The following is a 10667-nucleotide window of genomic DNA, read 5'->3' as shown; positions in this document are numbered from 1 at the left end:
CTTCTGGCGACACCCCCACCCCTTTTCCCCCACCTCCATCCCCCCCACATTGAAACTTCAATTCTCCGGCCACGTAAAATTCGTCTTACAGCACGTGACTCACTGTCAAGTTCACGGACGGACTTCCGTCATGTTGGTATCAGAGAGAATGGCGGTGGAACAGCAAAGGCCATCGGCCGCAGCCTCTCAGAGAGGGGGAGAGAGAGAGACAGAGGGAGGAACTTTGCCGCAACTACAGGCTGTATCCCACGACCACCAGAAATGGTGAATGTTGGAGATGCCTTCAGCAGTGCAGCGCTCCGACGACCAGTCCAGGTTTCTGTATCAGTGACAGCGACAGGGAGCGTGGACACACCACACTCAGGTGTAACAGACCATCCCAGTGACGATGAACAAGACAGCACACCGACCATCCAGGATCATCGGAAGGAATTCGCTCTGTATCATCGTGGGTAAGTGCATTGTGGCACTGGGGTTTTTTAATTCTTTTTCTTGTGTTCTTGGGCTGCAGTGAGCGCGCCAGTTCACTTACATGATACAAGTTGCCAAAGTCTTTCACTTGCATGACCGTTATAAGCCAGCCGTGAAGGCAGCCATACTTTAAGGTGGTGTGTTTAACAATTCAGCTTGTATCTTGTCAGCGTGTTGTGTTTGTGAGCCACACATGTTTTGTCCGAATTTCGTGAGCCACATGTTTTTCGTATTCCGTGAGCCACGCACTGCATGCACAATTATCGAGTCATGTGACCAGGGTTAGCGATGCATTGATTGGCCAACTCCCAGAGATTGGAGTCTTTGCTCGTGGCAGACAAAAAAAAAGTCAGCGAAAAAGGTGGACAGCTGCGCTGAGGAGCTGAAGACACTTTGGAAAACACTTTATGAAGAAGACGAATTCATCTGAAGAAAACAGTAGAAGACTGCGATGTAAATGCTCAAGAACTTGGGAGGACGAGCAGACCGTGGCTTCAGCAGAAGACTGCAAAGTGGAGACGGCGCCACAGCAGCTGAGGACTGGTGAATAAATCTGGTCTTCGTTCGTGTGGCTCACTGTGTGTATTGTACTATTGTGTTTTGAGTTTGAGCAGTTTTCGTGCGCGCTTGGATTTGGGGGAAGACAGCTGAATTGAAAATTGGAAATGTCAGCTCTTGTTTGGTCTATATATTATGTGATAAGTGAAAGGTGAATGAATACGGAGTCGAGAGGGGTCTGTTCTGTCTTATTTGCTGGGTGTGTGTTCTGTGTCCGTTCAGTGTTACAGTGTGCATGCTTTACATGCTCTTGTTTCTGTAATCACCGAGCCGATGACATGGATTAAGGGACCCTTAACGCCACACACGTTTGTTCTTCTGTGTGGGTGTGTACACAAGGTCAGTGGTTCAGGCATTAGCATGTCCGCACGTGCTCGGACCTGAGAGATCGGAAAAATCCCCCACTCTCAACCCACCAGGCGCAGTGACCAGGGTTCGAACCCAGGATCTCCAGATTTAAAGTCCAACGCTTTGCCCACTCAGTTATTTTGCCTGTTGTACGTAATAGTAGAGTGATGGCCTAGAGGTAACGCGTCCGCCTTGGAAGCGAGAGAATCTGAGCGCACTGGTTCGAATCACGGCTCAGCCGCCGATATTTTCTCACCCTCCACCAGACCTTGAGTGGTGGTCTGGAAGCTAATCATTCGGATGAGACGATAAACCGAGGTCCCGTGTGCAGCATGCACTTAGCGCACGTAAAAGAACCCACGGCAACAAAAGGTTTGTTCCTAGCAAAATTCTGTAGAAAAATCCACTTCGATAGGAAACACAAATAATAAAAACTGCACGCAGGGGAAAAAAAAGGGGGTGGCGCTGTAGTGTAGCGACGCGTTCTCCCTGGGGAGAGCAGCCCAAATTTCACACGGAGAAATCTGTTGTGATAAAAAGAAATACAAATACCTAAAATTGATTAAAAATGTTTTGTTGCAGACGAGATCCTTGGGTCTCCCCATTGATCCCCCCCAACCTTTCAGCCCCGGCGACGTGGTAGTCGTCTGAAAGCACGTTCCTCACTGTCATCTTCGCGTGAAGGAACATGAGGCTTCGACCTGAAACATGGCGGGTAAGTGCCCTGCTGCTCTGGGGTGTCTAATGACTGCTGTGACTGTTCCAGGCCTTCGTGTAATCTGTCGCATAAGAGATAAGTGTGTGTGTGTGTGTGTGTGTGTGTGCTTGACTTCATGCTATGTTCTTATTTTCTTATTGCTTGCTCGATTTCTGGGGGAAATGTAATGAATGGGAAGAATGGGGAGGGGGTATGGGGGGCGAGAGGGGGAGGAGGGGTTGTAGGGTATGAAGAGAAAATGAACACACAGCTAGGCGTTAGTCATACTGTTCATTGCTGTTGGTGATTCAAATTAAAAACTTTTTTTTAGTTTGTTAAACACGATGAAATACAGCGTTTGATGCACTGAAATATTAAAAAGAAAAAGAAAAAACAAGCAGTTTTGAGCTTATATAGTGCACTTCATAACGATGAACAAACCCAAGGGAAGGGCGGTACACAGCTGGTGCATTTGAACGAAGGAAAGTTCTTCAGTGATGTCTCAGTCCACTGCATATGTGGACTGTTGTTGTTGTTGTTGTTGTTTTGCTTTTTTTCCCAAGGAGTGAGTGATTATTCATTGGTGCTTTCTTTCTTTCTTTCTTTCTTTCGCCTGTCGCAGGTGGAGAGAGCTTAGGGTGACACTCGTACCTCCCCTCCCCCCCGGCCCCCTTCTCCCTCCGTGCTTCGCTCAGCTCTGTGACGAGAAGAGGAGAGGAAGACACAGGCCGAACAAGGACCACACCCAACAGACCTCTCTTGGAACGCCAAATGGACAGACACACATGACTTCATCCACCTCTTCCTTCCTACGTTGGATCTATCACATCACAAAGACCACAGCCCCTCAAAAAAACAAACAAAAAAAACAAAAAACTTGACTTTAAAGGACGTTGACCATTTTGGTCGTGAAACACAACTCCACCCGGGTTGATAAGGGCAACACTACGGACAAGGATGGATACAACTTTCGGTAAGCTGGTACACCTTTCTTGTAGTCGTCATTATCAGACCTATGATTATCTGATGGACTCGATCGTGTGTGTGTGTGTGTGTGTGTGTGTGTGTGTGTGTGATCCATGCTTTGGGAACTTTCATCCGTTATCAGGATTGGCGGGGAGCAGCATGCAGGAAAATGGCAGGTGATGAAAAATACTTGGCGTTGAATGGATGAGTGAGGGATTATAGGTTATGAAGTTGAAAAAGTGGGAGAGGGATTAAAGGTTAATAGGGTCAGGTGGATGAGGGATTGTAGGTCTATGGGAATAGGTGGGTTAGAGGTTGTTGGGTCTCTGGGGTTATGTGGGTGAGGGATCGTCGGTCCATGGTTTAGGTTGGTGAGGGATTTTGCGCCCACGTAGTTATTGGATTAGTTGGATTGGTCAGGGATTATAGGTCTATGGGGTTAGGTATATGACGGATTGTGGTTCCATGGGGTTAAGTGGGTGAGTGATTTCTATGTCATTGTGGTTAGGTGCGTGAGGGAGCGTTGGTCTTTGGGGTCATGTGCATTAGGGATTGTAGTCTATGGAGTTAGGTGGGTGAGATATTGTTGATCTTGGTGTTAGATGCATGATGATTTTTTTTTTGCCTGGAGTTATGTGGGTGATGGCTTGGGGTTTGGTGGGTACAGGTTTGTTGGTCTATGGGGCTATGTGGGTGGATGAGGGACCACTGGTTTGTAGATCAGGTTGGTGGGGGATTTTAAGTCTGTGGGCTAGGTGGATGATGGGTTTTGTTGGTGACGGATTGTAGGTCGATGGGGTTGATTGTAGGCTTATGGGGTTGATTGTAGGTCGATGGGGTTGATTGTAGGTTTATGGGGTTAGGTGAGTGAGGGATTGTTGGTGTATGGCTTGGGTGGGTGAGTGTGATAAGGTCTATGGTGTAAGGTGTGTGAGGGATTGTTTGGTCTGTGATAGGTGGGCTGATGAAGTATTGCAGGTCTATTTGTTTGGTGGGTGTAGGTATATGGGTTGAATGATTGGGTGAACAATTGTATTTTTAAGGGACTGGGTAGATGGGTGAGGGATTGTAGGTTTATGGGATTGGTAGATGGGTGAGGGATTGTAGGTCTATGGGATTAGTAGATGGGTGAAGGATTGTAGATTTATGGGAGTGGTGGATGGGTCAGGGATTTTAGGTCTATGGGATTGGTGGATGGGTGGGGGATTGTAATTCTGTGGGATTGGTGAGGAATTGTATGTTTATGGAATTAGTAGATGGGTTAGGGATTGTAGGTCTATGGGATTGGTGGATGGCTGAGGGATTGTAGGTCTATGGGATTGGTGGATGGCTGAGGGATTGTAGGTCTGTGAGGTTGGTGAATGGGTGAGGGATTGTAGGTCTATGGGATTAGTAGATGGCTGAGGGATTGTAGGTCTATGGGATGAGTAGATGGCTGAGGGATTGTAGGTCTGTGAGATTGGTGGATGGGTGAGGGATTGTATGTCTGTAGGATTGGTGGATGGGTGAGGGATTGTAGGTCTATGGGATTAGTAGATGGGTGAGGGATTGTAGGTCTATGGGATTATTAGATGGGTGAAGGACTGTAGGTCTATGGTACTGGTGGATGGGTGAAGGACTGTAGGTCTATGGGATTAGTAGATGGGTTAGGGATTGTAGGTCTATGGGATTAGTAGATGGATGAGGGATTGTAGATTTATGGGAGTGGTGGATGGGTGAGGGATTGTAATTCTGTGGGATTGGTGAGGAATTGTAGGTCTATGGGATTAGTATATGGTTGAGGGATTGTAGGTCTGTAGGATTGGTGGATGGGTGAGGGATTGTAGGTCTGTAGGATTGGTGGATGGGTGAGGGATTGTAGGTCTGTAGGATTGGTGGATGGGTGAGGGATTGTAGGTCTATGGGATTAGTAGATGGCTGAGGGATTGTAGGTCTATGGGATTATTAGATGGGTGAAGGACTGTAGGTCTATGGGATTAGTACATGGGCGAGGGATTGTAGGTCTGTGGGATTGGTAGATGTGAGGGATTGTAGGTCTGCGAGATGGGTGAGGGATTGTAGGTCTCTGAGATGGGTGAGGGATTGTAGGTCTGTGATACGGGTGGATGGGTGAAAGATTATATTCTATGGGATTAATGGATGAATGAAAGATTATTCTATGGGATTGGTGGATGAGTGAAGGATATGTCTATGGGGTTGGGTGGATGAGTGAGGGATTGTAGGTCTGTGGGGTTAGGTGGGTGAGGGATTTCAGGTACATGAAGTTAGGTGGTGAGGTAATGTTGGCCTTTCGGGTTGAATGTTTGGGTGATTGGTTATAGATCAGTGGGGTCAAGTGGGTTGGTGAGGGGTTGTGTAACTTTGACGTTGTGTGGGAGACTGTAGGCCTGTAATGTTAATGCATCGCAATCATAAGGGATGAAACTGGTTAAAAATTGTAGGTCTGTTGGTCAGGAGGGTGGGTGAGGAATTGTAGGTCTATGGGATTAGTAGATGGGCGAGGGATTCTAAGTCTGTGGGACTGGTGGATGGGTGAAGGATTGTAGGTCTATGGGATTAGTAGATGGGTGAGGGATTGTAGGTCTGTGGGATTAGTAGATGGATGAGGGATTGTAGGTCTATGGGATTATTAGATGGGTGAAGGACTGTAGGTCTATGGGATTGGTGGATGGGTGAGGGATTGTAGGTCAATGGGATTGGTGGATGGGTGAGGGATTGTAGGTCTGTAGGATTGGTGGATGGGTGAAGGACTGTAGGTCTATGGGATTATTAGATGGGTGAGGGATTGTAAGTCTGTGGGATTGGTGGATGGGTGAGGGATTGTAGGTCAATGGGATTGGTGGATGGGTGAGGGATTGTAGGTCTGTAAGATTGGTGGATGGGTGAGGGATTGTAGGTCAATGGGATTGGTGGATGGGTGAGGGATTGTAGGTCTGTAAGATTGGTGGATGGGTGAAGGACTGTAGGTCTATGGGATCAGTAGATGGGTGAGGGATTGTAGGTCTGTGAGATGGGTGAACGGGTGAGGGATTGTAGGTCAGTGGGATTGGTATATGTGAGGGATTGTAGGTCTGTGAGAGTGGTGGATGAGTGAAAGATTATATTCTATGGGATTGGTGGATGAGTGAAGGATATGTCTATGGGGTTTGGTGGATGAGTGAGGGATTGTAGGTCTGTGGGGTTAGGTGGGTGAGGGATTTCAGGTACATGAAGTTAGGTGGTGAGGTAATGTTGGCCTTTCGGGTTGAATGTTTGGGTGATTAGTTATAGATGAGTGGGGTCAAGTGGGTTTGTGAGGGGTTGTGTAACTTTGACGTTGTGTGGGAGATTGTAGGCCTGCAATGTTAATGCATCGCAATCATAAGGGATGAAACTGGTTAAAAATTGTAGGTCTGTTGGTCAGGAGGGTGGGTGAGGAATTGTAGGTCTATGGGATTATTAGATGGGTGAGAGATTGTAGGTCTGTGGGACTGGTGGATGGGTGAAGGATTGTAGGTCTGTGGGATTGGTGGATGGGTGAGGGATTTTAGGTCTGTGGGATTGGTGGATGGGTGAAGGATTGTAGGTCTGTGGGATTAGTAGATGGGTGAGTGATTGTAGGTCTGTAGGATTGGTGGATGGGTGAAGGACTGTAGGTCTGTGGGATTAGTAGATTGGTGAGGGATTGTAGGTCTGTGGGATTAGTAGATGGATGAGGGATTGTAGGTCTATGGGATTATTAGATGGGTGAAGGACTGTAGGTCTATGGGATTATTAGATGGGCGAGGGATTGTAGGTTTGTGGGATTGGTAGATGTGAGGGATTGTAGGTCTGTTGGATTGGTAGATGTGAGGGATTGTAGGTCTGCGAGATGGGTGAGGGATTGTAGGTCTGTGATATGGGTGAGGGATTGTAGGTATATGGGATTAGTAGATGGGTGAGGGATTGTAGTTCTGTGAGATGGGTGAGGGATTGTAGGTATATGGGATTAGTAGATTGGCGAGGTATTGTAGGTCTGTGAGATAGGTGAATGGTGAGGGATTGTAACTCTGTGGGACTGGTAGATGTGAGGGATTGTAGGTCTGTGATATGGGTGGATGGGTGAGGGATTGTAGGTCTGTGAGACTGGTGGATGAGTGAAAGATTATATTCTATGGGATTAATGGATGAATGAAAGATTATTCTATGGGATTGGTGGATGAGTGAGGGATTGTAGGTCTGTGGGGTTAGGTGGGTGAGGGATTTCAGGTACATGAAGTTAGGTGGTGAGGTAATGTTGGCCTTTCGGGTTGAATGTTTGGGTGATTAGTTATAGATGAGTGGGGTCAAGTGGGTTTGTGAGGGGTTGTGTAACTTTGACGTTGTGTGGGAGACTGTAGGCCTGTAATTTTAATGCACTGCAATCATAAGGGATGAAACTGGTTAAAAATTGTAGGTCTGTTGATCAGGAGGGTGGGTGAGGAATTGTTGGTCTCTGAGTTGAGTGACCAGGGGTATGTAGGTGCGTAACATTCAGTGAGGTTAACTCTTCATGCAGTGACTAGGTCTGTATTTCTCCATTTTGTGACTTGCTTTGTATTCCCTCACGTTATTATTCACTTTTCGTGCCGTTGCTAAGCTTGTATTCCCCCATGTTGTCTAGATTTCATGCAGTGACCAGGATTGTATCAACTGGCCCATGTTGATGTCCATACAGTGATTAGGTTTATATTCCCTCATGTTATGCCGAGACCTGTGGTCCTCTTAGAATTTCAATTCCGAGAAACAGATCTGCAGTGACGAGCGGGGGAAAAAAAAGTCAGTTCAGGTGGCAGTTTCAGCATTTGCCATCGCTGTAAAAAATTTAAAGTTTTTCAGTATTAAAATTTGCTGAAAATGACAGCTCGATTTGCAGCATGACCTTGAGGGTGCCAGCCATTCCGACCCACTCTATAGTAATGCCGTAAAGTACTCGATGAAAACATTCATTTTGCAGAAGTATAGTACAGTGGCAAATAGTGAGCGATATCACTTCAGTGAATCGCGTATTTTGTTCTTGTCGAGCGTTTGCTAGTTTACTGATGGTCGGAAATAAAACACTATTCTGGCTAGATCGTAAATGGTTTCCAGGCCAAGTGCCCGACATGAACAAGTCACACAGTCCGCCATTTGTATTTTGAGAGAAAGAAATCAAGAATGGTCCGTCTAGGGAAAAAAAAAGTTTCCTGTCTCTGGCATCAAAGATTTATTCACACGTAGAAATATATCATCGCACCAACAGTATCATCCATGTTTGAGACTTCAGAAGATTGTATTTATTATATAAATAGTCATTCGTGTCCGACTATGACCATCAGAACAGCAGAGGAGGCAACTGCTGTTCCGACTATTTGGGCTAGAATTTGATTATAGTGGAGAGTGTCTTGCCCAAGTACATCCCCACTCTCTCGGCCAAGAGGATTTTAGGACAGTCGGCATTGGGATGGTTCCCAAAGGCCAACAAGCCCACAAGGCTGCAGCACTAAGAGCCAGTGCAATTTTGCCACCTGGTTTGAGAGTCATAGTCCTTCACAAAAGACTAAGCTGTAAATGGTTTCCCATTGACTGGAGAAACCATTGATTATACAGCTCTCACTTTGCTGTTGGCCCAAATGTAAACTTATGTCAATCTGTGATATAAGTCGAATGTTTGGGTTACACACTATCTTTTTACACCTTTTGCAATAGATGAAATGATGCGGGGTAAGTGTTGAAAAAAAAAAGACAGATTGATAGATGCTTTTTAAAAATGGATTTCGGGGCTGGCACCTGAATATACATGCTGTAGCTTTCGAAAATGACCGCTCGTTAAGCAGTATCTAAATTTTATGCGAGCACTAGACTTCGGCTACATTCATATCAAGCCCAGCCAGTTGCTGTCAGCCAGACACAGCAAGCGCTCTCTGGACGGTAAAAACAAATTTTGGTAAAGCAACTGGCTGGTCCTTGAGTGAACGTAGTCTTTTACGCTCGTGCATTCTGAAGTGGACTAAATGGGTTGGTAGGTCCATCAATTTGCCTGTTGGGTCGTGGACGAAACAAATCGCTATGGGGGACACTTAATGCCAGTTCAGTCTTTCGTAACTGGCGCGTTTGTTTCGTTCCAGTACCCATGGCGATTTGTTTTCGTTCAAACTGCAATTTTGTCTTGATGTTGAGATGTGTATGTATCAAGTAGCACCGAAAAAAAATAAAGAGATCGCTGAATGGATGTGAAATTGTACTGGTTTTAAGTGATTTTAAAAAAAAATTACTTGGGGGAGGAACGGCCGATTCGTAAAGTTGGACTTAGTATATCGCGTCAGCCATTCCTCCCCCTTAAAAAAAAAAATTTAGTAAAACAAACACTGATTCGCGTCAGCCATTCCATTTAAAAAAATTTATTCATTTCTAAAAACATTACAAACATCAATAAAATTCATCAATAACATTTTATAAATCTTAAAAAAAAAAAAAGGGGGAGGAAGGCCAATGCACCCCTATATACTAAGTCCAACTTTGTGAATTGGCCGTTCCTCCCCCTAGTAAATCACAATTTCAAACACTTACAAATTTGTCACTGAAAGCTTCCCTCCCCTCCCACTTATATTCAGGTACGGGTGCTAGTCCTTCTCCGGGGAGAGCGATCCGGAGTTAGAAATGATCTCACAAATGAATGCCATTGAAAATGAACTACCCGGTGGCCTCCCATCACTCTTTAATGTCGACACTTGATGAGGACCACGGTCAGTCCAATTTCAATGGCAATTCAAAGTTGAACCCCCACCCCCCAAAAAATAAATTGCACTTTATGGACACGGAACGCAAAGGACTAGCACCCATACCACCACTGACAATTGCCAATGTTCGGAAATGAGTCGACCAGAGAAATGCGAAGTACGCCAGCTTGAAAACGTGCGCGTATGTTTAAAATCGTTCGCGCTCACACACAACCCCAACTCCCACCAAAAAAAACACAAAAAACCCACCCTACAACCCCTGCCCCCCAAAAACAAAACGGACACTCGACACATACGCGCGCGTTTTCAAGCCGGCGAACTTTCCGCTCGTACCTATATCCTTCTTCCGAACATCAGTAACATAATTTACACAAACTTTCAAGGGGGGGTTGGAGCTGGCGCAGTCCCAGCGTCAGCAGTTCACTGGAAATTATCGACGTTAGACACTGCTGTTGCTGCCGAGTCACTTTCGGTGTGCTCAGAAGTGCCTCTTCTAATCCAACATTCAGTGGGGCACCACCTACAAAGACCCTCCTACTAGAGACAATAATCACTTGGTCACGGAGCGTGACTGAGTGGGGACCGCCACCACGTCCTTTCAACGACAGTCCCACGTGAATCTACCGACGCCGAAGACTGACAAACTCACACATGCATTGATATGGGTGAGGAGCGTCGATACTGGGGTTACGATGAGGACACGGGATAAAAGGTCGTATACACTGGGGACAGTTCCTAACTCGATTATCCATACTTATCATACTTCACTGATGACCAAAAACAAAATTGGTGGGCAGTCTGTTCCGAGACAATGTCAGGATTTTCGCACACAAAGATATCCATTATTCAGTATATCTCCCCTTCAAATGCTATTGGCACTGTCAAAACCACTGATTGTAGTGTGGTACTGT

The 10667-nt window shown here is 45.9% G+C and overlaps 1 long non-coding RNA gene across 1 annotated transcript; it reads left to right on the top strand.

Annotated features, from left to right (window-relative positions):
* On the top strand, positions 1-4490 carry LOC143299051 (uncharacterized). The gene is made up of 3 exons (XR_013057464.1): positions 1-452; positions 1960-2092; positions 2697-4490. It is a non-coding gene; the product is annotated as an uncharacterized LOC143299051 (long non-coding RNA).
* Positions 4491-10667: the final 6177 nt, after the last annotated feature.

Source organism: Babylonia areolata, chromosome 24, assembly GCF_041734735.1.
Source record: "Babylonia areolata isolate BAREFJ2019XMU chromosome 24, ASM4173473v1, whole genome shotgun sequence".
In the NCBI taxonomy this organism is placed as follows: Eukaryota; Metazoa; Mollusca; class Gastropoda; order Neogastropoda; family Buccinidae; genus Babylonia; species Babylonia areolata.
The sequence above is the reverse complement of the archived record's forward strand: the minus strand, read 5'-3'. Positions and strand labels throughout refer to the sequence as shown.